A 26832-nucleotide genomic window follows, 5' to 3' on the forward strand; every position below is an offset into this window, starting at 1 on the left:
TGGCCCTAGCGGCGGAGTGTTGTCTCCGGAGGGTTTACCAGAGGTGTACCCATAAAACCTTTACTCCAGACCCTAGCTATCTACGCAGAACCTTGGAAGGAACTAAAGAATCTCCTTGGTTGGCATACAATCATTGACTATAGGAGGAAGTACCCTGATGCGAAACTCCAATTGTTGTACACGAGTTTGCACTCAACATACTAAAATTCATATATAAGTGACAAAGCTCTACTCAGATAGTTTCTGGACATCATAACCGGAGTCAACCAATCACATGGAAAGATTAAGAAAATGGATAAAGAGAAAAAAAAAATAGATGGTTTAAAGTGAACGGTGTTTCCCATATATGTCTGATGGCCTCTGCCAAGATGAACCTATCCTAACGGACTGAGATGTCGGTCTGACTAATATCAGCACAACTGGCATATACAAGGGGACCAGTTGTCGATAAACCTAACTCTAGGTCAACACAACTGGCATATACAAGGGCATCAGTGGTCGACTTTATTGAATTTATTCCGGTTGGCCTGATGGTCCGGTCCTTTTTTTTTTTTTTTTGTATCTCAATCACTCTATTTCACCCTAGCAATGGTAACAACTTGAATCGTGTGCCCCACCAAATCACTTAAAAAATAAAAACAGAAGGATTAGGATTCAATGATATATGGCGAAAGTACCATGTTTTTTTTTTAATTCTAACACCTGAGCTCCGTGCTTTTATGAATAGACTCTTTAGATGTTTCCATCTAATCAGATTGGTTCCTCAACTCCTACAACCAATATGTTCCCATCCACTTATATTGGTTAGTGCCAACCTTAATAAGCATAAATTTCTATGCTCTGGAGTTTATTTATTGCAACTAAAAGCTAACAAAAAGTTTCTTTCCCACCCCCAATACTTAAATCTAACATTGTCCTCAATGTTTCTAATGAAAGAGCAATACCAAAAAGTAAAGAAACATGAGGAATCAGTAAAGAGATAAGTCGGAAAGATAGTATCTGTGTGAATCAAAAACTAATATACAACATACAATCGCCTCGATGGTCAATCAAGGGTAAACAGGGTACTCCAGAGGGACCTCCTCAACATCACCTGTAGGAAAGGGCTCTAAAAAGGGTTTCAATCTCTGACCGTTAACCTTCAAATAACTACTACCATCTGGTGTCTCGATCTCAATAGCTCCATGAGGAAAGACAGTGCGAACAATAAAAGGATCCGTCCACCGAGAACGTAACTTCCCAGAGAAAAGATGCAAGCAGGTATCATACAGAAGAACTTTTTGATCTGGAGAAAATGACTTTCTTAAAATATTCTTATCATGCACAAGTTTCATTTTGTTCTTATACTCCTTAGCACTATCGTATGCATCTCTACGAATTTCTTCCAACTCATTGAGCTGGAGTTTCCTATGGGCTCCTGCCTTGTCGAGTGAAACATTTAGCTGCTTAACAGCACAATATGCTATATGTTCTAACTCAACAGGTAAGTGACATGCCTTTCCATACACAAGTCGATAAGGTGACATTCCAATGGGGGTCTTAAACGCAGTATGGTAGGCCCATAAGGCATCAGTAAGCCTAGTGATAGACACATTTTTGTGTCGGAATTGTCCTCATTGTCTCTGTTGTTAGTGCTTGATTTTCTACTTATTATGGTGGTTTTATGTTTGTGTAGGTGTTTTTGGATAAATACACTTGTGTGGAAAAAGTTGCTCAAAAGTGCTATTTGGACCCCCGGAGAAAAGTACTAAAGACACCCTCATTCTGGATAAGGGCACCCCAGGCACCCCCTGCTGTTAAAGGTGCCCTTGTTTTGGATCAGGGCACATCTTCTTCTTCATTTCAAATTTCAAAATTGGCGGGAGATAGTGTAGACGCAGGCAGAATTAGGGTTGAAGTTTTGATCGCGTTCTAGGGAGATTCAAGGGATAAAACTCATTGGGGTTGTCTATTTTGATCCAATAGTGATAGTAATGGTCATCGTTTATAACAGAATTAGCTAGAACGGTGGATATAAGGGTTGAACATTTTCCCGGGTTTTCTTCCTGCGGAAACTCTGTTAAGATTTTTGTCACGTTGGAATGAGACTCGAGCACTGGATTTGGTTTCTTTGGGCCTGTTTGGACCAAACAGGGATGGTATGGTCGATGGTTTCGGTTAGAGTTGGCTGCATCGTGGGATTGAAGCAAACAGAGCAACACGTTCGTGGGAGAGTTTTTCACGGGATTTGCTATGAATTTCGTGTGCTGTTGGGACTCTAATTCGTGTGTTTCTCATGTTTGGAAAGTGCTTGGTCGCTGTAGAGACGTGAAGGAGTTAAATAAGGAAGTTTAAGCACTGTTTGACAGCGTGAGAAGAGAAGAAATGAAAGAAAATACTGCCGAGTAAATGGAGAATTATTTAGAGTTGTGACAGGATATTTCGGTGGTGTGAGGCTATATAAACTGTTGAGGAGCAATATAAGAGAGGATGGAGAGTTAGGGAGTAGAATAGAGCCGAGAAAACCAGAGTTGCAGAGACGAGTTTTCCTGCTGGTGTAGTGAAGAACACGAAGAACTTTAGACCCAATATAACTGTCGTTTATCAACAGTGACAACGACAACCAACAGAGGGTCGCAACGCTACAGTGTCAGCGACAGTTTCTTAGTATTGTTCTGTAACAGTGTCACTTGTAACAATTATAAGTGTTACGAATCTCTGTTTTCATATATTTTCATCCTTGTAAGCACATTTTGAGCAATGAAATCATACTTTGAGCGTGTTTCCATCATGATGAGCTAGACCCAATCCTTGGGGCGACGAGGAAGCTATCTTTCCAATGAAAAAGTGGTAATTCTTAATTATTTAATTTGTGCAATTTTTATTTATGATTATTTGCCTAGATTGAAAACAGATTTTATGATTTTTGTTAAACAATTGTATTTTCTTTTGATGGAACATGCTTATCCTAGGGTTTTGATGTCTCATGCTTTGGATTAACATTTGTTGTTTCTAAAAATCTACTTTTGCAAGAGTTGAGAATCAATTTGAACGTGTGGAATTGCATGATTAGTATCACTTTGGAATTGGTAAATAGCGGAATCCTAGCCCCAGTCTCTCTATAATTCTCACAACACTTTTTATTCGAGTTTGTTATTTTTATTTATAAAAATTAAGTTTAAAAAAGATGCTTTCACAAGTCTTGAAAGAACCATTACTTACCACTTCTACAACCACTGTAAAAATACCATCGATTTTTGGCGCCACCGACGCGGACTTGTCTTTAGGCTAGAATTTTTAGATTTTTTTTTTTTTTGGTTTTTTTTATTTGTTATACTTTACGTTTTTGGGTTTTTGTCTTTTTACTACAGATTTTGGAATTTGGAGTGAAAGAAAAAATTTCCAAAGCTTTTGGTGAATACTTAAAGATTTTGAGTTAAAGACAAAGCGAAAAGAGCGAAAGAAAATAGAAAAAAAAGAGAGAAAATTTTATTAGATTTTGTTTTTATCTTTTTGATTTTTTTTTAGTTTTTAGAAATTGTATTAGGATATTCTCCATTTTTTTAATTTTCTTTTTATTTTTGCACTTCCCAATTTGGACTTTGGACTTGGACATTTAGACATTCTTTTATTTTTAAACCCTACAGAAGGGTAGTATATTAAATATTAAACTATTTGCAGAGAAGGACGGCGATTACGATATCGCCTCGGCCCCTCGGGTTCGTACATGACATTTGCATCGTGGCCCGAGTCGACTACAACGGTTCATCCCCCGTCTGGAATGGGAGGTAAGTTTATCGAAACACTCGTGAATCCCCTGTCAGCGAGTTACTGTATTCCTTCGTTTGCATATATGCTGAGGAATTGAAAACGACTGCTTTAATTTCCTAGTAAAGGGTAAGGACTGGCCATACAAGATAAGGATTCGGATTTCATCACCGTTCTCTTCTTGCCCGCCTTAGGAAAACGAAACCAAACGCGAACTTAAGCCTAAAATTTTGACTAGAACGAGACCTATAGGGTAACGAGCTTAATAGGAAAGTCGTTCGAAAAATATTAGTTACTCTTTTGAGCATACTTTGAATTTCATGATGGTTTCTGTAAGTTGAATACGCCGCCTTGTAATGCCGGTGAGGCCTTGGGTATCAAAGCTCCACGCAGCTTCCCTCGTCTCTATTCAACTTACTTTAACTCGGATTGATTCCAGAGAGGTTTGCTCAGATTGTAACGAGTTTCTTTTCAAAAGAATAAAAGTTGGTCTAGAAACAATCTAAGTGGAGCCATCATGCTTTTTGTTTGCTAGAAATCTTTAGGTTTGTTTTGGTGGAGTTAGCCTGCTTTGTGTTTGCTTAGATCCTCCCTTCCTTTAGGATTTTTTTTTATTTGTTTTTTATAGTGTATACCCGAGGTCATTAGAGAATGGGCTTGGAAAAGAGACAATCTAGGTCGATTGATTAGTGAAAAACCTAGTAATTCTCCTTGCGGAATCGGGGAGCTCGAAGACTCTTCTTTTGAGAGCCCCGTTTTTGGAAACTTCAGTTTTGAGAATCTGTCTCTTCGTGAGCAAAGTACCCCTAGTACTTCAGCTGTGCCAACAATGGATACTTTGAAATATTACATGTACCCAACTAGGACCAACCGAGCATCGTGCATTAAATTGCCAGCCTCTACGGCTAATTATGAGTTGAAACCTGGTATACTTCAGATGTTCCCTATATTCTTAGGAAAATACGATGAGAACCCGTACTTTCACATTAGGGACTTTGAAGAAATTTGTGGAACAATTAAGATTAAGGACCTTACTGACGAAGTCTTGAAACTTATCATGTTCCCCTTTTCCTTGAGAGATAAAGCCAAGACCTGGCTTAACAACCTACCATCTGAATCCATAGAAACATGGCAGGAACTTATTGCTGCTTTCTATTTGAAATTCTACCCTAAGCATAAAACTGCAGTTGTTAGGCAGAAAATTAATTCCAGTATGCAACAAGAGGGAGAATCTCTTTATAGATTTTTAGAGAGATTTAATGATATCCTATCCCAATGTCCTCACCATGGATTTGAGAAGATGAAACTAGTAGAGATCATTTATGATGGTTTAGACTACTCTACCAAAGCCATGGTCGAGTCTATGTGTGCTGGTGAGTTTACTAGTAAAAATGTCGATGATGCTTTTACCTTCTTATGAGTTGTTGCTGAAAAATCCAAACAATGGGAGCCATGTGTTGAAACCCTTAAAAGACTCTTGGTTAATAAAAGTAGCACCAATGTGGTAGATACGAGTTTTGCATCAGATGCTAAGTTGTTGCTTTGTCTAGAAGGTTAGAATCTTTGGATTGAATCAGTCTAAACATAGGTCTCTTGTTGAACCTGATGCTAGGAATAAAGCCTCTCAAGTCTCTAGTTGTGGAGTAGAACCCGATAACTCGTTTTGGGAAGGTCAGGTTAGAGAAGAGCAAGCTCACGTTGTCTATAACAACTCTAGGTTTGAAAACCGTCAGAAGTTTGACCCATACTCAGAGACCTACAACCCTGGTTGGAGAAACCATCCTAATTTTTCTTGGTCTAAGGGCCAGAAACAAGGTCAGTCTAGTAATTCTCAGCCTCCCCCAGGTTTTGGATATACTAAGAAATTTTTAGATCAAACCCAGTTTCAGAACCCTTCTGAGAGTAAAATTACTAGCTTAGAGGAATCTCTTAGTATATTGACAAAAAGCCAAGATATGTTAGCAAAGATCCAGGAAATGTTAGTAAAGAGCCAGGTTAGTTTTCAACAGGAAAGCGAACAAAATTTTCAAACTACTAATTAGACTATTTCTAAGTTAGAACTTCAACTTAGTCAAATAGCTAAGACTCTAAGTGAAAGAGATAACATAAGTTTCCCTAGTCAACCACAACCCAATCCTAGAGGAGTTCATCAAATATCTTTAGTTGGTGAGAAATCATCAAATCATGTTAATGCAATAACAACCCTTAGGAGCGGTAAAACGGTAGACAATAAGGTAGCCATGCCTAGTGGACATACTGTAGTTCCACCTTCTACTTTCGAAGAGGAGCCCATAGTTGAGGAAACTGAAACAATTTCTAAGGAATCCCAAGAAATTCCTGATAGGCCTACCTATGTGCCTAGAGCCCCATATCCACATTTGTTAGCCCCAACAAAGAAGGAGTCGATTTTCAACGAGATAATGGAAACATTTAAGCAAGTGAACACCAACATTCCGTTATTAGAAGCAATTAGGCAGATGCCCGCTTATGCGAAGTTCCTTAAATATCTTTGTACACGAAAGCGTAAGCTGAATGTACATAAGAAAGCCTTTTTAGCTGGTCAAGTAAGTTCAATTCTTCTGAACCAAACACCCCCTAAGTATAAGGACCCTGGATGCCCCACCATATCCTGTGTGATTGGTAATCATGTATTTGATAAGGCATTGCTTGACTTGGTAAGTTGAAACCGACCAAAATGACACTTCAATTAGCTGATAGGTCTGTCAAAGTGCCTCTTGGTGTAATAGAATATGTTCTTATTGAAGTTGATAGGTTCATATACCCAGTGGATTTTTTGTTCTAGATACCCATCCTGTTCAGGACCCAAGTGCTCAAATACCGGTGATTTTAGGTCGCCCATTCTTAGCCACATCTAATGTTGTCATCAATTGTAGAACCGGACTTATGAACATATCTTTTGGTAATATGACTAATAAGATAAATGTCTTTAATGTCATTAATTCTTCTGAGATAAATGATTTAGAAGTGGTGAACATGATTAGCACTCTAGTTCTTGATCCTTTAGCCACCTCTATTTGATAATCCATTATTTGATGAACCTTTCAGTGCTTCGGAGGATGTAACCATGGCGAACACCTTAGTTGATGAGCCTATGCTAGATATTTTCTTTGATAATCCATTATATGAGGATGTTATTCGTTTAGATGAACAGTCCCCAAAAAAAGCTAGTATTTGTGCTGACTTTATGGACCCTAGAACCCATCCCATAGATTTTGGTCCATTTGAGGATATTGTTCACCCTAAGTTTGGGGGTAATGATGACTCTAGTGATCGTCATGTATCCCTAATTGAAGTCCCTAACTTGGGACTCGAGCTTTGTGCTCTAAGATACTACTTGAGTTTCTTCAAACTCTGCTACCCGATTCTCCAGATACTGTCCATGAAGAAACCCAATTCTTAGAGACATGTCATTCGGTTGAACCTGTTTTCCTAGACACTTATATAGAGCCCAAAGAGACACCCCAAATAAATCTAGTTGCCTTGATGAAAGCCCTAGATCAAGTTATGCTCCGTCAGCTCAATTTTTTAATCCAAGATGGAAGTCTTTCTTTTGTGTCTGCTCTATTTGGTTTTGAGGACCCACAACTATTTCGGCTATTGGTATATGACTTTGGAAGGTGACAATCCTTTTTGAGGTATTTAATGTCCAGCTAAAGACTTTAAATTTAGCATTTTCTGGGAGGCACCCATGCTCATGCTTACGATAATATCCTTCCTTATTTCTTTTTCCATCCATCAAGTGGTAACAGTTTCTCCTTGTTCATGCTTTTAATTTCATCTTTAGAACATTGAGGACAATGTTAGATTTAAGTTTGGGGGTGGGGAAGAAACTTTTTGTTAGCTTTTAGTTGCAATAAATAAACTTTAGAGCCTAGAATTTATGCTTATTAAGGTTGGCACTAACCAATCTAAGTGGATGGGAACATCTTGGTTGTAGGAGTTGAGGAACCAATCTTATTGGATAGAAACATCTAAAGAGTATATTCATAAAAGCACAGATCTCAGGTGTTAGAATTAAAAAAAAACATGGTAGTTTCGCCATATCTCGTTGAATCCTAATCCTTCTGTTTTTATTTTTTTAAGTGATTTGGTGGGGCACACGATTCAAGTTGTTACCATTGCTAGGGTGAAATAGAGTGATTGAGATAAAAAAAAAAAAAAGAAGACCCGGACCATCAGACCAACCGGAATAAATTCAATAAAGTCGACCACTGGTGCCCTTGTATATGCCAGTTGTGTTGACTAGAGTTAGGTTTATCCACCACTGGTCCCCTTGTATATGCCAGTGTGTTGATATTAGTCAGACCTGTATCCCAGTCCATTAGGATAGGTTCATCTTGGCAGAGGCCTTCAGACAGATATGGGAAACACCGTTCACTTTAAACCATCTATTTTTTTTTCTATTTATCCATCTTCTTAATCTTTCCATGTGATTGGTTGACTCCGGTTATGATGACCAGAAATTATCTGAGTAGAGCTCTGTCACTTATATATGAATTTTAGCATGCTGAGTGCAAACTCGTGTACAACAATTGAAATTTCGCGTCAGGGTACTTCCTCCTGTAGACAATGAAAGTATGCCAACCAAGGAGATTCTTTAAGTGCCTTCCAAGGTTATGCATAGATAGCTAGGGTCCGGAGTAAAGGTTTTGTGGGTACACCTCCGGTAAACCCTCCCGAGATTATAACTCGGTCACTAGGGCCACCTAGTGAGTTAGGATTTTATTTTATAGATTATTTTTGCTCGAGGACTAGCAAATAATAAGTTTGGGGGTAATTGATAGACACATTTTTGTGTCGGAATTGTCCTCATTGTCTCTATTGTTAGTGCTTGATTTTCTACTTATTATGGTGTTTTTATGTTTGTGTAGGTGTTTTTGGAGAAATACACTTGTGTGGAAAAAGTTGCTCAAAAGTGCTATTTGGACCCCCGGAGAAAAGTACTAAAGGCACCCTCATTTTGGATAAGGGCACCCCAGACACCCCCTGCTGTTAAAGGCGCCCGTGTTTTGGATCAGGGCACATCTTCTTCTTCATTTCAAATTTCAAAATTGGCGGGAGATAGTGCAGACGCAGGCAGAATTAGGGTTGAAGTTTTGATCGCGTTCTAGGGAGATTCAAGGGCTAAAACTCATTGGAGTTGTTTATCTTGATCCAATAGAGATAGTAATGGTCGTCGTTTATACCAGAATTGGCTAGAACGGTGGATATAAGGGTTGAACATTTTCCCGGGTTTTCTTCCTGCGGAAACTCTGTTAAGATTTTTGTCACGTTGGAATGAGACTCGAGCACTGGATTTGGTTTCTTTGGGCCTGTTTGGACCAAACAGGGATGGTATGGTCGATGGTTTCGGTTAGAGTTGGCTGCATCGTGGGATTGAAGCAAACAGAGCAACACGTTCGTGGGAGAGTTTTTCACGGGATTTGCTATGAATTTCGTGTGCTGCTGGGACTCTAATTCGTGTGTTGCTCATGTTTGGAAAGTGCTTGGTCGCTGTAGAGACGTGAAGGAGTTAAATAAGGAAGTTTCAGCACTGTTTGACAGCATGAGAAGAGAAAAAAGGGAAGAAAATACTGCCGAGTAAATGGAGAATTATATAGAGTTATGACGGGATATTTCGGTGGTGTGAGGCTATATAAACTGTTGAGGAGCAATATAAGAGAGGATGGAGAGTTAGGGAGTAGAATAGAGCCGAGAAAACCAGAGTTGCAGAGACGAGTTTTTCTGCTAGTGTAGTAAAGAACACGAAGAACTTTAGACCCAATATAACTGTCGTTTATCAATAGTGACAACGACAACCAACAGAGGGTCGCAACGCTACAGTGTCAGCGACAGTTTCTTAGTATCGTTCTGTAACAATGTCACTTGTAACAATTATAAGTGTTATGAATCTTTGTTTTCATATATTTTCATCCTTGTAAGCACATTTTGAGCAATGAAATCGTACTTTGAGCGTGTTTCCATCATGATGAGCTAGACCCAATCCTTCGGGCGACGGAGGAAGTTATCTTTCCAATGAAAAAGTGGTAATTCTTAATTATTTAATTTGTGCAATTTTTATTTATGATTATTTGCCTAGATTGAAAACATATTTTATGATTTTTGTTAAACAATTGTATTTTCTTTTGATGGAACATGCTTAGCCTAGGGTTTTGATGTCTCATGCTTTGGATTAACATTTGTTGTTTCTAAAAATCTACTTTTGCAAGAGTTGAGAATCAATTTGAACGTGTGGAATTGCATGATTAATATCACTTTGGAATTGGTAAATAGCGGAATCCTAACCCCAGTCTCTCCATAATTCTCACAACACTTTTTATTCGAGTTTGTTATTTTTATTTATAAAAATTAAGTCTAAAAAAGCTGCTTTCACAAGTCTTGAACGAACCATTACTTACCACTTATACAACCACTGTAAAAATACCATCACCTAGACGACCTGTCTTTCCGATTAGGATTAACTGTTTTCTCTAATATACGTTTTATCTCCCTATTGGAAACCTCTACTTGACCACTAGTCTGTGGATGATGCGGGATAGCTACCTTATGTGTAATACCATATTTCTTCATCAAAATCCTAAAAGGTCCATTACAAAAGTTTGACCCTCCATCACTAATTATAGCTCACGGTGTACCAAAACGTGTAAGTATATTATTTTTCAAGAACTCAATCACAACCCTATGGTCATTGGTTTTACACGCAACCGCCTCAATCCACTTAGATACATAGTATACAACGACAAGGATGTATAGGTTACCAAAATAATTATGAAACGGACCCATAAATTCAATACCCCACACATCAAAGACCTCAACAATTAGAATCGGGTTCAAGGGCATCATGTTCCTATGGGAAATGGTTCCTAATTTCCGGCAACACTCACAAGTAACACAGTGACTATGGGAGTCTTTAAACAACGAAGGCCAATAGACTCCACACTGCAATATCTTAGCAGCAGTCTTCTTAGCACTAAAGTAACCCTTTGTACATGACGAGAACAGATGCTGAGGATACGAACCCTCCGGTTAAAAGTTTGAGAGACTATATGTACCCAACTAGAGTCTCTCAAATCTCATGTATTGTTTTGCCTACCACCACAACAACCTATGAGATTAGAGCAAACACCATTCAAGCACTTCCTAAATTCTACGTTAAGGAGAATGAAAATCCTTACTACCACATTAGAGATTTTGAAGAATTGTGTGGTACGCTGAAATTTAAGGACTTAGCTGATGAGTATCTTAGACTTAGGTTGTTCCCTTTTTCCTTGAAGGATAAGGCAAAATCATGGTTAAATGCATTAGCTCCTTCATCAATTAGTACTTGGATGGCATAATTAATCTATTCTTGTATAAATTCTTCCTAGGTATAAAACTATTGTCATTCGTCAAAAGTTGAATAGTTTTTCGCAACAAGAAGGAGAATCTCTTTATTATTATTTGGAGAGGTTCCATGATCTCTTGCTACAATGTACACACCATGGATTTGATACTCCTAGGCTCACATTGATTCTATATGAGGGATTAGATTTTAAAACACTAACTATGGTAGAATCACTTTGTGGTGGTAATTTCCCTTATAAGACTGCCGAAGAAGGTTATAAGTTTTTGCATGAAGTAGCCGAAAAAACTCAAGAGTGGGAGGCTAGAGAACCCCTAATGACTAGTAGCGAAGGGGTTTACAGAATTGATAGTGAATTAGACTCCGAGTCCCAGATTGTTGTTGTGTTACAAAGACTCGAGTCGTTAGAAAGAGATGCTAAAATTAAGCATGTTGAGTCTATTACACATACATCTTCGATTACTGATAATTTTTCTAACCAAAGAATTTCTAGTTTGGAAGAAAGTATGATTTTTTTATGCAGGCTACTCAAAGATCTATGGAGAAACTAGAGCAACAACTAGATCATATTACCATCCAGTTGAGTTAGCGAGTCAAGGATCACTTCCCGAGTCAAATACAGCTTGACCCCAAGGATTCTTTTGAGGTAAGCACATCTGGTGATAAGCCGACCCATCATGTCCAGGCCTTCACTACTCTCAGAAGTGGACGGGTCATTGATAATCATGTTAGTGATGTCGAGGAGAATGTGCAAGATAGGAGCCCGCCTACTATCACACAAGTTACTCCTTCAACACAAAAAGAAACCAATGAAACCGAGAAAGGTAATTTTGAGAATTCTTATGTTCCTCGCGCTCCTTTTCCTCAAGCATTACTACCTCCTAAGAAAGGATCTAGTCCTAATGACATCTTAGAAGTATTTAAACAGGTTAAAGTCAATATTCCCCTCTTAGATGCAATTAAACAAATATGCTAAGTTTCTAAGGGATATGTGCACTGTGAAATGAAAATTGAATGTACATAAGAAAGCTTTCCTTACTGAATAGGTAGCTCGATTATTACACAGAAAACTCCACCAAAATTTAAAGATCCAGGTTGTCCTGCGATTGCTTGCGTTATAGGAGAACATAGGATCGAACATGCACTGTTAGATTTAGGGGCCAGTGTGAATCTCTTGTCATACTCTATATATGTGCAATTAGAACTTGGTGATTTGAAACCCACTAATGTTACCCTCCAATTGGCTAATAGGTCCATTAAAATTCCTAGGGGGGTGATAGAGGATGTTTTTATACAGGTTGAAAGTTTTGTTTATCCTGTTGATTTTATTGTTTTGGATACTCAACCTGTTTCTAATCCTAGTGGGCAGATTCCTGTCATTTTAGGTAGGCCTTTCTTGGCTACCTCTAATGCGGTTATCAATTGTCGAAATGGAATCATGGAGCTTACTTTTGGAAATATGAAAATGGAGATAAATGTGTTTAGCCTTTCAAATTCGTCTCCGATTTCTGAAACTTGTGAACATGTATGCATGATTGATAATGTGAATGACTATACCCATTGTTACAATGGGGATCTCGGAAATACGCCTCAAAACATTGCAGGTTGTAAGGAGTTTACTAAATTTGAATTATCAGATATTTGCTTATCCTATTTTGCCGATTCAGATAATCCTGTTTTTCGTGAGATTGCTGCATTGAACTCTCCTTTAGTTGTTTCACCTAGTAGTTTTTAAGATGCTTATATAGGTGTTGAATATATGGATACTGGTCAGGTAATTCGCAATAATAAATTAGAACCGAAAATTGTTTGCTCAGAGTCTTGTAATCTTATGCTTATTGGTATTGTTACTGCATTGCTTCCTTCGATTTCCAGTGAAAATAATGTGCCGAAGGTGAGTATTTAGGTTGATCTGAAACGTGAGATAGATTCCGCATCTCAACTAGAAACTATTGAACAACCTGTACCTGTACTTGTTTGTGTGGATGGTTTACTGATCTTGACAGAGTATAACTTGATTATTATGAACTGTTTTGAACAAGGAATCAGTTTTCGCATATACTTGGATGATTATAGTCTTCGCGGGTTCTTATTTGCAGCTAACCTGATATGTTGGGTTGATTCTCAACTTTTCAGACTTTATTTATATGCTTGGCAGGTTGATGTTGTTTATCATCTTCGGTTTGTTTGAGATTACTTGCTGCGCGCAAGCAAGGAACAAATATCATTCGCTTCGTGGGAGTCAACCAATCAGTTTTGTTCCCTTTACTCTATCTTCGATTTTCGTTTGCCTATTGCATATCACATTTTAGAATTTCCCACCTTAGCTCTACGTTGGATGACTCAATTACATTGAGGACAATGTAAAGTTTAAGTGTGGGGGAGTGGTGAAGTATATATAGATTTGTGGTAGGCATTCACTTTTGTTATGAATTTTATTTAAAATAAATATAAGAAAATGAATTTTCTTTACTTTTTATGATTTGACCAGTTGTTGAGCGGGTCTTTTAAGAAAAATTTGAACAAAATGACCAGTTGTGGAGCGGGTCTCAAAAAAACAAACAAAAAAAAAGAATCATGATGCCCAGCTGTTGAGCGGATCTTGAAATTTTGGATATGACCAGCTGTGGAGCGGGTCTAATTTTTGTTTTGCTCGGAACTAGCAAAATGTAAGTGTGGGGGAATTTGTTAAGCATGAAAGTGCGATACTTTTAAACTCACATTTACACTAGCTAGGTCTAGTTAGTTAACTAATAATATCTTTTTAAGTCATTTACAGGAATTACAAGTGAAATCCGTTTACACGGAGATTATATGGCTTAAAAGATAAATCGGCACCTGCAACTCATGGTGCAAAAGAGTGGGAGAAGAGTTTGTGGCTGGCAAACCAACAACTCATGTGCCACAGCCGGACCACTTTTCCAATCTTGTTCGTTCAAGCGTGTGAGCTGCACAAGGGGGCGTAGAAAGTGAGACGTGTCCCATTTTTCCACCTCTTCTTCGTTCTTATCAAAACAAGAAAAAGAAATTCTCATTTCTCAATCAAGCTGGAGGTGAAAGAAAGGGGATATGGGTTCATTTCTTCTTCAAGTTTCCGCAACAACGAGAAAGGACCTGAAGCAGTAGTGGTTACAACAATAACAACGGCTGAATTGTGTATCCAGGGGTTTCGAATCGGTGAAGATTTCAGTCATGTTGGAGCTGAATTTGATGCCGTGAAGACAAAGAACAGATCTAAGGGTTCATTCCATGAGCTCGATTGATGGATATTTGGGGTTATCAACATCAGTTGACATTGGGTCTTGATGTAATGGTGATGAACAGCAAAAACAGATGATTTTGTGGGTGTTTCATTGAAAGCAGAAAGGTGTGCTGTAACGAGTGTTCTGAATTGAAACAAGGAACTGGAAGTTGTTGGCTGGAGTTGATTGAAGCTGGTGCTGATCGAATTCAGTTAACATGGGGATAATATGAGTTGACTGCAATCTAGATTGAGAAGGGGTCTTAACCTAATTCTGGTGTTGGCTACTGGTGGCGTTTCAGATGCGAGTGAAGATGAAATTGAAGAATTTTCAAAGCTGAAACTCAGTTGCAGACGGGATTTGACAGCAACATCAGTAGACTTCGGAGGAGTTTCACGTCTGAGATTGGATCGAAATTGGAGTTGTTCTTGAGATGGAACGAGAAGAGATGGGCAGTTGCTGGTGGTGTTTGGTGGTCTGCAATCGAGTTCAAACTGGGAATTGGGAATTAAATGTCTCAACTGAAAAACAAAATAAGCAACAAGAGGTTACAGATGTATCTGTTGAATGGGTTCGGTTTGCAATGGTCTTGATTTAGCGGGGAAGAACAATTGCAGGAAGTGGTGATGGTTTGACTGCAACATCAATGAGGTTTCTGCAGTTCGTGATTTCACAGAGCAACGATGGGTTTAATTTATTTCAGCTCTTTGAGCTTTCCAGCCAACTGAAGAAGAAATCAAGATGGGTTTGGATTCTCGAACTGATGATGGTTGTCATGGCTGTTTGGGCAGTGTTTTAGGCGTAAATGGAGATGAATCCATTTGATTCAGAACAAGAATGGAGGAACTATTAAATGTGCTAGCTAGATCTCGGTACTCGATTAAGGCGGGTTGGCAGCAAGAGAGAAAAACCAGTCAGAGAAGTGAAGATATTGTGTGTTACTGGAGTTGATTGTTCTGTGTAGGGTGTTGATTCAGAGAAGTGGGTTTGTGGTTGTAGGAAGTGGAGAAGGGTGTTGCTGATATTTGTGCAAGGTAAGAACGTAAGCAGATGGAGTAACGGTAGAATGATTGGGAATTGAAGCTAGTGGTGATTGAGGAAATGAGTGTTGGTTGAGAAGTATGTAGCTGTGGATGTCAGGTGGTATTGATCTTCTCAGTGGCTCCTAGACGGACAGAATATGGGGTTAGGTGATGTGGCCAGAGTTTTCTGTTAAGTGGATTGGGCCGTGAACAATAAGCTGGGTCCGAGTTGGAGCTGTAGGAAGACCTATTTATCTCATCATCAACAGAGATTGGAGGCACGTCAAATACAGGGAAGAAACTAGGTTTTGCATTTGTCTTTTCTTTTTGATTTGCATAGCTTAATTCATTCCTTGATCATTTTCCATGGCTTTCAAGAAAGCTATGTCTAGCTAAACTACTTTTTAGGGTGAAGGATGAACTTGTAGGTTAAAGTGCTTGTGTTTCTAAGCAATGGTTTCAAAAATAAGATCTTAATTTCATTTTTGTGTTTCTCAAAAGAGGTTGATTGCTTTAAGAGTTTTTCATGTCTTATGCCATGTATATTGCATAGTTGAATTCTAGAACATCATTTCATCTGTAACCTAGGTATCAATTGTTTTTATGATTATTCCAAGACTACGTATGCCATGTATGCCTAGTACTTAGGATATATACCTTCTAGGTTGAGAACAAACTATCTTTTATGATAACTCTTGTCTATAATCCTCAACGAAATATCTTCCGTGTGTTAGTAGCTAGGTTTGCCACTTCACACGAGTAAATTTGAGACCTTGTGGTAGAACATAAGTAAACATAGCTTACAACGGATTCCGTAGCCCTAATACTTCTACATCTTTGATTGCAATCTTAATTATTTTGCTTTAGTTAAATTTGTTAGCTTATAAGAATTCCGAAATCTCCGTTTTCAAATATTCTTGACTTGAAAGTAACTAGTATTGATTGGAAATAGTGTTTGTCTCTCCTCGTGGGAACGATCCCTATTTGCCACTATTCACATATAGTGCACTGTATACTTGTGGTTAATTAAAGTCGGTTCTCCGACTCATCAAGTACCAGTCCGCTAACCGGCGGAAAGTCTTTGCCGAGATTTTCTGCTGGAGTTTGTAAACTCTACCCGGTTGCTTAAGTCCGCGAACCTAGTGTGCGAACTTAAGAAGGTTATATATCTGAAGATGATTTCTGAACTTAAACTTATAAAGACTAAGGAATGCAATTTGCAAATCGTGGCTATAAAGTTCATGAACCGAATCGAGTGAATCAAATCATCTTTGCTTCAATTGTGTCTTGTGTAGTACATAAGATTTCCTTCCAATTGAACAACTCTCTAACTAGTTCAATTGAGTCATTGGAACTAGTTATGGTGAAGAAGAATATGGTTGGTATGAAATGCTCATATGGCTAACCTTTTGGTTAACTATTGTTGAACCAACAATGTACACGTTTGGGCACGGTTAACAAACCTAGAAGCATGCATTTCATTTATGTATAAAAAGCTAAGTTTTCGATCAAAATTAGGTTTTCATCTAATGATGGATATTGTTTGCTTTGTGACCAAGGCGAAACCCTGATTTGAAAGACTATATAAGGGGACATCTAGCAACTCTGCAAAACTAATCCCCACACCTCACGTGTGATACTAGTTTGCGTGCTAGAGTCGTTTCTCCTTTAACCTTTGGTTTTCTTCTTCTAAAACCAGGTTAACGACCTAAAGACTTCATTGGGATTGTGAAGCCAGACCGACACTACTTTTATCGTAGTTGTGTGACCTGATCTTGCATCTTCTATCTTACGAGTACAATCAGGTTGATTGGCTTGAGATTAATATCTCCTATAGGTAAGATATAAAAAGTTGTCACAAACATCTTCGTCTCATTGTTTGTGATTCCATAACATCGTGTTTCGCTACCATACGATTAAGATTGTTGTGAGGTGATTGATTTATCTAGGCTGTTCTTCGGAAATATAAGACTGGATTATCAATTGGTTCCTGTTCACCTTGATTATTATCAAAAGATGGAACAAAAACTTTAGGGTTTTTCTGTGGGAGACAGATTGATCCTTTGATAGACTTGTCTGTGTGAGACAAATTTATTTATTTTCAAAGCCTGCGATTTTGGGTTGTAGCAACTCTTAATTGTGGGTGAGACCAGCTAAGGGAATCAAATGCGCAGTATCCTGCTGGGATCAGAGGCGTAGGGAGTACAACTGTGCCTTGGATCAGTGGGAGACTGATTGGGGTTCAACTACAGTCCAGTCCGAAGTTATCTTGGAATAGGCTATTGTCTGTAGCGGCTTAATACAATGTGTGTTCAATCTGGACTAGGTCCCGGGGTTTTTATGCATTTGCGGTTTCCTCGTTAACAAAATTTCTGGTGTCTGTGTTATTTCAGTTTCCGCATTATATTGTTTTATCTTTATAATTGAAATAATACAGGTTGTGCGTTAGATCATCAATTAGAGTAATCCAACCTTTGGTTGTTGATTTTCATTGATTGATCCTTGGATATTGGTCTTTGGTACCATCCAAGTTATTCCTTATATTTGATTAGTACTCGCAGGTTTTGTTTGAGGAAATCAAATCAAGAGAGAGAGATATAAACTCGTTGATGTACTTTTAATTGATTGAGTCTTGTTGATTCTCTTAAAAGTATACTCGAATTTGTCCATACAGATTTCTAAGCGAAATATTGGGTGGTGTTGTTAGACCCCCGCTTTTTCAATTGGTATCAGAGCAGGAAAACACGTTTAAGACCTTACAAGTCTGTGTTTGTAGCGATCTGACTCTATGGACAGGGGTACTATCTCTATTAACGTACCACCAGTCTTTGATGGCTCTAATTACTTGTGGTGGAAAATTTTTATGCGAGCTTTTCTTCAAGCGCGTGATTTTAAATCATGGGTATATGTTGTTAATGGCTATGATGCTCCCGTCGTGGCAGTTGGAGATATAAATGTTCCCAAGAATATTGGTGAATATAGTCCTGCCGAGCTACTTGCTGCAAAGCAAAACTCCGACGGTTTGAATGCCATCATACATGCCATTACCCCACACCTTCAGCACCATGTATCAAATTGCACTAGGTCTAAAGATGCTTGGGATATCTTAGAAAACTTATTCGAAGGAAATACCAGTGAAAAGCAAGCCAGACTTCAAAATCTGAATTCCAAATGGGTAAATCTTTGTATGGCAGATAATGAATCGATTGATGATTTTTACCACAAAGTGTCTGAAATTGTTAATGCATCATTTGCATTGGGTAAGACCATTCCTGAAAAGGACATTGTGATGAAAATACTCAGATCACTTCCATCAAGATACGATTCTAAGAAGCATGCCATCATTGAGGGAAATAACCTTGTTACACTTTCCAAGACTTCACTAATTGGAAAGTTAAGAATTCTTGATCAAGGGACAGGAAAAACGTTCGCACTCAATGCTGTGAACAAACCTGAGATGTCTTCCTCTCACCTGTCTTAGGCTGATGAATGTGATCATTCACTAGTAGTCAAAGAGGTCAAGAATCTAATAAAAAGGAAGAATAGATTTGCAGGTTTTCCATCTTCTATGGTTGCTGAAAGTAATTCAACATAAGACAATACTTCTCTATATTACTCAGATGAGTCTAACTGGTGCAATGGATTTACTGCCCTTACTTCAGATTCTCTTTCAACTTCAAATTCTGATTCAGAACTTGAATTTGACACTGAGTTGGTTGATCTCCTGAATAAAGAGATTCTTCAAGAGAACCTTCGTCTTAAAGCCTCCTTGAGGAATGTTGAATCATCACTCCATACGAAAAATATTGAGATAAATCATCTTCATATTAAATTCGTCAAAACCATGTCTCTAAAGGAAGAAGAGATTAATTCTCTCAGAGATGACATGCAAAGGCTGTCTGGAAGCTCTGACAAAATTGCAGCAATGTTGTTTGGTCAGAGATCCTTTGGGAACAATCATGGTTTAGGATTCAAAAGCAAAACAACAAAAGTGATGGATTCTGCAAATCAGGAAACAATGGTTGGGTGTTGTGTCAAACAGGAAAAATTACATGGAGATGAAAAATCCACATTGATGTGCTCCTTCTGTGGACAATCAAGGCATGATAAAGATACCTGTTAGAGATTCAAGAAAAGCAACAAAAGAGTCACCAAACTTCAAAAGAACATGCAAATAGTGAGTATGGATAAAGATAAGCAAGGTAAATATTCCAAAAGAAGTAAGAAATCTGTTAGCACAACCAACAGTGACAAGCCACGAAAAAACAAGAGAAGTGGGAATTTGGCCCGTCCGATCACCAACTGAATAGTGACGATTGCCTTCTCATCTTTAACTTAGGAAAGATGAGAAGTGTCTGAGAAGTGTCTCAAGTCAATGTTCGTGATTTTCAATTTGTATAGGTAATCTTATTGTTAGATTGTTGGAAGACTGTGTCAAAATGGTCTAGGGTTTGACACTTATAAATCTCCTTTTATTGTTTGTTTTCTCCTTCTTTCAATTACTTTATCATGGCTCCTGTAACTAAAGGTACTACCAAAAGAGATGCAGTCAATGTGCATCTGCGCAAAGGAATCACTTCCTAGAGAATGATAAAGAAGAAGTCAACAATCAATGGGGAAGGTTCTTCCTCTAACTGTCTCTTTTCTGTTTGTCGTGCTAGAGACATGGTGAAACTTTTCATCAACAAGCGAAATAATTTAAAATCTCGAATCATTTCCTCTATGGAGGAGATAACTCACTATGAACAAAGGTTGTCTCTGACCAAGAATACCCTGCATCATCTAAAAAGATAACTTAGTGAGTTAACTGATATTTCTGAAGATCTAGAGGAATTGAAAGATCCCATAATCAATGGGTTTTTCAATAATAAGAAGGAATTTTTTGTAGATGCTTTGAGAAAGATCTACAATGCCTAGTAAGTCTTCTTTTTGATTTAGTTGGAAGAATAACTAGTGCTCTAATAGCAATGATTGTGACTACACATAGCTATTATTTTTCATCTTCTTGTTCTTTTTTAGGTTTATTGGTTTAAATTCTAAAATTATTTGGAGGATGATGGTTTGCAGTATTTAATCTTTATGATTTGTTATATTGCAATTTGTTATGGGATATTGGTGTTTACGTCCGTGAACTATGTTGTCCCATATTTTGTCAAAAGTAAAGTCGTTCATGATCGGTATTCATGCATTGATTTAAGGATGAATATACATTTGACATATACAAAAGTTAAGCCTATATTGTAAATTCTTTGATGGAAGATAGGTTAAAATCTTTTGTGTTCAAGGATTATGTCTATTAAATATCGTTATGCAAATAGTGATGGAAGATAGAATGAATCCTTGTGTATTCCACAATATTGATCTTCACTGATCCATATTTTATATAATACTGTGAGGCTCTGTAATGTGTCTTATGTTGAGCACGATACAACCAGTTTATTAATTAGGTTTGTTGGTTGTTCCGTAAGGTACTTTATGTTGAGCATTCTTGAACTAAATTAATCATCTTGTTTGGTTATTTAGTTATTGATCCATAAGTCTTTTTATGTCGAGCAAAACAAATGACAATTAAATTGATTACTCTTGTAATTAGTTTGGTTGTATATTCCAATTAGATTAATTATGGGTTCTCTTGTAATTAATCTAGTTGAGTATTTTCATACTCCGTAAGATTCCTCTTATGTTGAGTATATGAACGACTATCCTATTCATTTTCTAATGGTTATGTTAGTCGTGTGCTCCGTAAGTTCTCTTGTGTCAAGCATAATCAATTAAGTTGATCACTTTTGTGTTTAATTTGATTGCATATTCCGATTAAATTAATCATGAGTTTACTTGTGATTAATTTGATTGAGTATTTGGATATAGAAAATCATTCTCATGGTTTTTGGTGTCCAATCAAAATCTTTCTTTTCTTTTGAAATTAAGGCCGCTCTTGTTGTTCCCTTGGGAATGACATCAAATGGGGGAGAGTTCTTTTGAACTTGTGCTTAATGGTCATATTTTGAAGGGTGTGCGGCTGTGGAATTTTAAAGGGGTTATCTTATATCTTTAAACTCCTTGATGGAAGATATGGTTGCATCTAAATTAGATGGTATGTATTTTCTTTTAGATGGTATGTATTTTCTATTAGTTTCGGCTATATGATTGCATCTAAATTAGATGGTATGTATTTTATTTTAGTCATGAAATGTCTCTTACGGAAATTTCATTATAATCTCGTTCTTGTACCTTTGCCAATTTTATTGACAAAAATGGGGAAAATTAATATGTAGTTCACACTACAAATACATATGGTTTTCGGATCATTGTGTAAGGGGGAGTGGTTTCCATGTGAGATGGAGTATTGACTAAGGGGGAGCGATACATATCACCATAGTATTATTGTTGACGTTGTGATACAATTGGAATTTAACACTATGTAATAATACTATGACACTGTATAACAATGATCGAGACCGATGCTTTCTCATTGTTATAGCTACGGATCTTCAACAACGGTGATGCTAAACTTACAATCTTTGGGATCATTGGAGTACTTGGAAGTGACGAAGATTTCAAGGAATGTTGAAGATTAGTCATGTGGAATAGGAGCTACTAAAGTTTCTTTATCTTTTTTGTATTCCATATGTATTGATAGTTTTGTCACTAAAATTGACAAAGGGGGAGATTGTTAGAGCATTGCTCGGTCGAACTCGCATGCGTTGCTATCTCAAGCATGTTTGTCAATGTTAGTGATCAAAACTATAAGTCTTGATTTCTAGTCTACTATAGATAAGTCTCGGACTAGGATAGAAAGTGTAGTTGAGCTCAAGGACTTCATGGAGATCCATCATACAAGAAGAAGAACTACTCAATGAACTGGTGGAATTTCTCGACAAAAAGGTATGTGAAGACTTGAACTTATCTGTCACTCAAAAGTCTATCTACCCTATCTCCTACTTCTTGAGACAAAATTTCGTATGCTATATATAGACTTAGATTATACACATTTGGTATTTCGAGCCGAGTATACCTCGCCTATCTATATCTCGAAATATGTGTTGGTAAGCGTTTCGCTTCGATCATGTTTATCTTTACCTAGTTACGAAATTCATGATATGTTTCAATCACTTTGAAAATTGCTTTGACGAGAAATGGTGTAACAACTGTATAACGTCCTCTAAGAATGTGTCAATGGTTGGAATGAGAGTTTAGATTACATAACCAATGATGGACATAAGTATTGTTGTGGGAACCCATATGTGCATAAGTCCTATCCCTTGAACCAAAGTTTGCAAACTTTGTTGATCAAGACAAACCGGAAGAATGGCTTGTTGCCAAGTCCGCGAACTCAGTCCTCGAACTGTCGAACTTCTCATCCCGAGAAATTCTGCTGGAGTTGACAAACTTGTTACGTGAGTACCAGTCCGCGAACCAGAAGAAAGTCTTTGCCGAGATTTTCTGCTGGAGTTTGTAAACTCTGCCCGGTTGCTTAATTCCGCGAACCTAGTGTGCGAACTTAAGAAGGTTATATATCTGAAGATGATTTTTGAACTTAAACTTATAAAGACTAAGGAATGCAATTTGCAAACCGTGGCTATAAAGTTCATGAACCGATTCGAGTGAATCAAATCATCTTTGCTTCAATTGTGTCTTGCGTAGTACATAAGATTTCCTTGTAATTGAAAAACTCTCTAACTAGTTCAATTGAGTCATTTGAACTAGTTATGGTGAAGAAGAATATGGTTGGTATGAAATGCTCATATGGCTAACCTTTTGGTTAAATATTGTTGAACCAACAATGTACACGTTTGGGTACGGTTAACAAACCTAGAAGCGTGCATTTCATTTGTGTATAACAAGATAAGTTTTCGATCTAACGGTTGAGAAATATTAGCTTGAATCAAAATTAGGTTTTCATCTAACGATGGATATTGTTTGCTTTGTGACCAAGGTGAAACCCTGATTTGAAAGACTATATAAGGGGACATCTAGCAACTCTGCAAAACTAATCCCCACACCTCGAGTGTGATACTAGTTTGCGTGCTAGAGTCGTTTCTCCTTTAACCTTTGGTTTTCTTCTTCTAAAACCAGGTTAACGACTTAAAGACGTCACTGGGATTGTGAAGCCAGACGGATACTACTTTTATCGTAGTTGTGTGATATGATCTTGCATCTTCTGTCATACAAGTACAATCAGATTGATTGGCTTGAGATTAATATCTCCGATAGGCAAGATATAAAAAGTAGTCACAAACATCTTCGTCTCATTGTTTGTGATTCCTCAACATATTGTTTCGCTACCATACGATTAAGATTGTTGTGAGGTGATTGATTTATCTAGGTTGTTCTTCGGGAATATAAGACCGGATTATCAATTGGTTCCTGTTCACCTTGATTATTATCAAAAGATGGAACAAAAAATTTAGGGTTTTTCTGTGGGAGACAGATTGATCCTTTGGTAGACTTGTCTGTGTGAGACAGATTTGTGTATTGTCAAAGCCTGCGATTTTGGGTCGTAGCAACTCTTAGTTGTGGGTGAGATCAGCTAAGAGAATCAAGTGCGCAGTATCCTGCTGGGATCAGAGGCGTAGGGAGTACAACTGTCCCTTGGATCAGTGGGAGACTGATTGGGGTTCAACTACAGTCCAGTCCGAAGTTAGCTTGGAGTAGGCTAGTGTCTGTAGTGGCTTAATAAAGTGTGTGTTCAATCTGGACCAGGTCCCGGGGTTTTTCTGCATTTGCGGTTTCCTCGTTAACAAAATTTCTGGTGTTTGTGTTATTTCAGTTTCCGCATTATATTGTTTTATCTTTATAATTGAAATAATACAGGTTGTCCGTTAGATCATCAATTAGAGTAATCCAACCTTTGGTTGTTGATTGTCATTGATTGATCCTTGGATATTGGTCTTTGGTACCATCCAAGTTATTCCTTGTATTTGATTAGTACTCGCAGTTTCTGTTTGAGGAAATCAAATCAAGAGAGAGATATATAAACTTGTTGATGTACTTTTAATTGATTGAGTCTTCTTGATTCTCTTAAAAGTATATTCGAGTTTGTCCATACAGATTGGTAAGAGAAATATTGGGTGGTTTTATTAGACCCCCGCTTTTTGACACTGGATGGTGATTTTCTAGTTATAAACGAAATAAGTAATTGAACTTATCGTAAGATAAGACGTTACCGGATTTTCGATTGTACGAGTGAACCATTGCTTGGACGAAGATCCCAGTTGCATGATAGAACGTCTTCTAATGAGCATAAAGTGGTGTAACACCGCTGATTTGGCGATGGAACTTTGGTCGATTTATGATTCACGGGCCCGGGGTCCAAGAAAGGTAATCCTTGTGAAATTAGGTTTTGGAAACAAAATTTTATATAAAAGGAATTAATCCCTTTTTTTTCTCTCCACACGACCGACCACCACCTTCCTACCTTCATCATCCTCACGTCCGAGCACAGGAGAAAGCAGGAGAATTTGTTTTTCCGGAGCTGTTGCCGTCGGCCGACACCGACCAGGTGAGAGAATTTTTTTTATTTTTTTTTGTGTTTGTTGTTTCATCAGTTGTTCATGTTTTGTTCATGTTAAAGTTATGTATATAAATGTGCATATATATGTGTGAGTTTTGTAGAAAACCCTTGTTTGAAAAATTTATGTTCGTTCGATCGTTAGTTTAAGGAACTAATAACAATCCCTGACTTAGGAGAGATTTTTTTTTTATGTATAGACCTATGTCTAGTGATAAAATTTTGTTTATGAGCTTTCATGAAAACCAAAACTTTATCTTGAAAGTGTGAATTTTCACAAAATCGAAGTAAACCCTCGTTTCGAAGACGATGACTGTACGAAGGAAAAAGTTTTTTTTTTTTTTTTTTGTATTTACGTGAGTTTTACTCACGTCAATTTTTTTTTAAATTACGTGGGTAATTCACATTTTGTATATATTTATATAAATACATATATTATTTTCTTTGAAAATCAAAGTTTGACTTTTGAATACTCATTAAAAGTAGATAATTATTTATGATGAGATATTGCCTTGGTGTGAGTCTGTTCATAACTCAATGGTAAATGTTCACTCAGTGGAAAAATTATGTTCATGATTTTATGAAAATCAACTTTCTATTTTGAAAATCAAAGTTTTGCTCATTTTTGTAGGTTCGAAGAAACGAGCAAGTTTTCTGAAGTGCTAACTTCTTGTATCACAATCACTACTGCTAGTGGAATCGTAAAAAGGTAAGAGTTAAGAATTACCATTTTTGTAGATACTGATTGAGCATCTTTGGCATCCAATTGCATGATTTCATCGTTTTTCTTAAGTTTGCATCTTGTGTGAATCATATACTGAAGCAGAGTGTTGCGTGATTGTTACAGCTACTTCACAAGAATGTATGATTCCCAAGATAATGATGCCTCCAGAAATGATACATGCATAGATAATGATGCCTCCACAGATGATACATGCCCATTGAGACTTCTATTGAAGAAGGAGAAGAAGAAACACCTGGGATCAAGAGTATCCCAAACACATATGATGGGTTCTTCGTGGTTCAACATCCTGAGAAACGCCTCAAGACTCCAGCATTTCGTCTTCTGATAAATCCTAGAAATGTTACTCAGAAGAAATTGGTGACTCCTCGAGCGGCTATTCGATTCTGTCTTGAACGAGGAAATTTTTCTGCTTCAATCATGTAGTTTAAGCTTTCTCGCCGACCTTTGGAAAAAAGTTCTGGATGGGCAAGGCATATGCTTGGTTTTCCTCATGTTCGAGCCATGCTGGATCGTGCACAAATGACAAGATCTATTCAAGCAACTGGAGACTTGTTCATCTTTCACGATGTGAGAGGTATAATGGCTCTTCTTTCCCATTGGTGTATTCCAACTCATACTTTCATTTGCAGCCGGGGAGAGTTTACTATCACCTTAGAGGATGCAGTTTCTTTATTGCATCTTCCAGTCACAGGCAATCTTCCTGAAAGTCTTTCAGCGGAGGAGAAAGCAATTTCCAATATTCTGACAGCCAAAAAGGAGGAGATTAATAAAGTATCCAGTAAATGTTGTTATGCTCACTGGTTAACACACCGGTGGCCAAGGGATGAGGCTCCTGAAACTTCCGTTGACGGTATGTTGTCTATTGCTGCTTTCTTATGTTTATGGATGTCCATAGATATATTTGAATATAGTGGAAATTTGTTGATGCCGTTTGTGATCCTTTTGCTATCAAGATGGCCCAAGGTGAGCAACTTCCAATTGGCAGTCTATTCCTGGGTTCTTTATACTCCAACTTAGACTCCTTGGTTATAGATTCCAGCATTTCTAATAGCTTTTATGAAGATTTAATTCTATGCCAATACGATGTTTCTCCAAGATTTGATGTGGGAACATTTCAAGAATTATGCACTCATTCCCCGTACCATTTTACAAGGACCAAAGGCTGATGCTGGACACATTTTCTTTGAGAAGGATAATGCCAG

This window comes from Papaver somniferum, chromosome 6, assembly GCF_003573695.1.
Source record: "Papaver somniferum cultivar HN1 chromosome 6, ASM357369v1, whole genome shotgun sequence".
NCBI lineage: Eukaryota > Viridiplantae > Streptophyta > Magnoliopsida > Ranunculales > Papaveraceae > Papaver > Papaver somniferum.